The sequence below is a fragment of the Diospyros lotus genome, chromosome 3 (genome assembly GCF_014633365.1).
Source record: "Diospyros lotus cultivar Yz01 chromosome 3, ASM1463336v1, whole genome shotgun sequence".
NCBI classification, from domain to species: domain Eukaryota; kingdom Viridiplantae; phylum Streptophyta; class Magnoliopsida; order Ericales; family Ebenaceae; genus Diospyros; species Diospyros lotus.
In genome coordinates this window covers 8,711,749-8,714,694 of record NC_068340.1, presented here as the reverse complement: position 1 = coordinate 8,714,694, position 2,946 = coordinate 8,711,749, and positions in this window count along the sequence as shown.

Genomic DNA, 2,946 nt, shown 5'->3' with positions numbered 1-2,946 from the left:
AGAATCGGGGAAAAAAGTAATCTTGAGCGAAGAAATAATGTTTTGCAAGCTATTGTCGGAGATTTATGGAAAGGTTCTTTGGGATAATTACACCTATGATATAATTCGTGAAGTTATGGTTACTAAGAAGTGATGAGTGAGCCCAAGAATTCAGGAATTATAGTGAAATAGTAATTGTGCTCATAGGTTGAGATAGGTTGTAACCATGAGTGAAATGATCCTTGGTATAGGTGTATGTTGTGGATTTACTTAGGAAATATGTTTCTCGGATTAAGCAAGTGGTGAAACGGTTGTTTCCCGAATATGGCATTTGGAAGGAATTTAATTCTAGTTATTGACTTGACTTTTAGTTTCGTGTGCCTATTATTACACACCCCAAGAATTGTGAGCAGTTGGCTCTGATTTAGTTGTCTCGGATCTTGCCTTTGGTGATATAAAAACGTTGGAGCAATAGTAGGTATATCTTGGTACTCTCAAGAACATGAGTTGATCTTATAAATGGGACGAAGTTAACATAAAGATGTGGTAGGTTATATGTTGATAAGTAAATGGAATTGTTTTTCCTTCCGAGAGACACGTTATGGTTTGAGAAAGCATATGAATGAGTTGTTATAAAGAAAGACATGAGTTTTCAGTTCCACTATGGAAATTTTATTTGGGTTGTGAGATTGTAGGCTAAGCTGTAAAAGCTATGTTAGGCATTGCCAATGACCCAGTGAGAATAGAAAGTTGTCCTGTAAGGTTTCCATTTAAGGAAGTTATGTGAAAACTAGATTGCCTAGGAAGGAATGAGATTAAATCTATTCCTAGAATCGGGGATGACGTAGACCTTGTGTAACTTAATAGTGATATTTTTCTCATGCGAGATGGATATGGAAAGCACTGCTTGGTTGAGATAAAGCATTTGGCGATACTAGGTTGAGGTGCCACGAATAACGTATGTGTCTAAGTGTTCAAGTTGATAGTATGATTATGGAATGTTGTGGTAATGAGAAATAAGGAATTAAAACGAAACGAGAGTAATGTGTTGAGACAATTTGGGTCATGATTGATGGATAGTGTTTGAAAGAGGAATAGTAACATGCTAGGATGTCAGGTTATCGTAGGAGAAATTGTGTTCTTGATAGGTCTAAATTGACAATTTGCGTGACCAACTGCAAGAGGATGAGATGTTATTTCTAAAGTTAATGTGCGATCAAGGTACTCTCAATTGAGGGAAAGGAAATGAAACCATCCTAAAATGGTGTGCATATCATAATATGGTGAAAGTAAGCATTCGATGATTCCTTTGGGTTTAACTAATGCGTTAGAAGCATTTATGAATCTTAGGAATTGCGTATTTAAACCATGTTTGAACAAAAAATATGAGTTATTATAGTTGGTGGCAGAGAATTGTTTTCATAATAGACTCATGGAATAAATTTGGGATAAGGGTGGTCACTTGTGATGAGGTACAACGAGAAATTCTAGAAATGACATGACATGCCTGTAAGCATTGGTCGTATAATAAATGCAAACTAGGGTATTTGTTAAGGATTAAATCGATATGTAATTGAGAAGTTTAGACAATAAGTTGTGTTTTTTTTTTAATTACTTGATTGGTTAGATGTAAATTTTGATGACGAAATTTATTTAAGGATGGGTGAATGTAATACCTGAGAATTTCTAAAGGACTCAAGAGTAATTTATCCGAGGGCAGAAATGAAATTATTAGAAGTTTTGAGTTTTAAGTATAATTTCTTGGAGTTATAAACAACCAAATCAATTGAAGGGAATTCCCCATAACATAAATAGCTTGGGAAGAAAAGGTATGTCATTGACAAATATAATACCCCATGTTTTCATTAGGTTGCCACATTGTTTGAATGAGTCTGGGATACCAATAAATGGTTGTGATAGAAAAATAAGTTGCCAAATCTGCGAGAGGGAATGCCTCGGGACTTAGATGTCTAAAAGAAAGGGTATGAAGTTAGCAAGCATACCAAAACGTGATTTATGACATTGAGAGATGTCAAAATAGAGACAATTTTCGGTACAGCTTCGATTATGCTGAAATTATCGAATTTTCGTAGGAAACCTCCGAAAAATCGATGGAAGCTTGAGGGGGCTTCGATTTTTCATAAGGAACAACCCTTTAGTGGTTTCGAGATGAAACAATAGCCCAGTGAGGACGCTAGGGTGAAATCGTCTTTACCAAGTAACTTTGAAGTTTTTAATTTTGCATTTTTGGTATTATAATGCAAATTAATTTGAGGTTTAAGGATGTAATTGTAATAAGAGAACTACCCAAGTGAAATTGAGATGAAAATTAGGGGGTTAATGTGTAATTTCTTTATATTAATAGTGTAATATATAGATATATATTTACATGTGCGTGTGTGCTGGTGGAAGCTGCCGAGAAGCTTCATGGCCGATTTTGCTTGGAGTGGTGGCCAAGTTTTGATGCAAGTGGGAGGTAAGAGTAATGGCCAAGGCAATTGGGGCGGAGGATTACTATAAATAGGAGAAGAGAGTGAGGGAAGGAGGGAGAAAGGAATGGAAATGGAATCCAAGAGAAGCTGGTCGAGAGTTGCAGGGGCAAGGCCGAGAGCTTGGAAAAGATTGAGGGAGAGTTGAGAGCATCACAGGTGGTCGGAGGAAGCTGCAAGGATGGCTGGAGGCGGCCGCGGGTTGCCTCCCTCGACAAGATTCACCTTCTTCCCTTTAACCCCCATTTTTATAGCATCTTCGTAGTAACGCTTTGCAAGGTGCTGCTCACCTCATCGCACCCTACTCCGTTGGAGGTCAGGAATTTGACGGTCAACGACCTGGTCGAGGTGACCAAATCCAGGTCATTTGTTGCTGGTCTCCGAGCCCGACGTTGTATGCTAAGGAAAATCTACTATAAGGAATTCCATCAAGGTGGTGGCTTGGCTATCTGCATCTCCAATGGTGAAAGGAAGACTG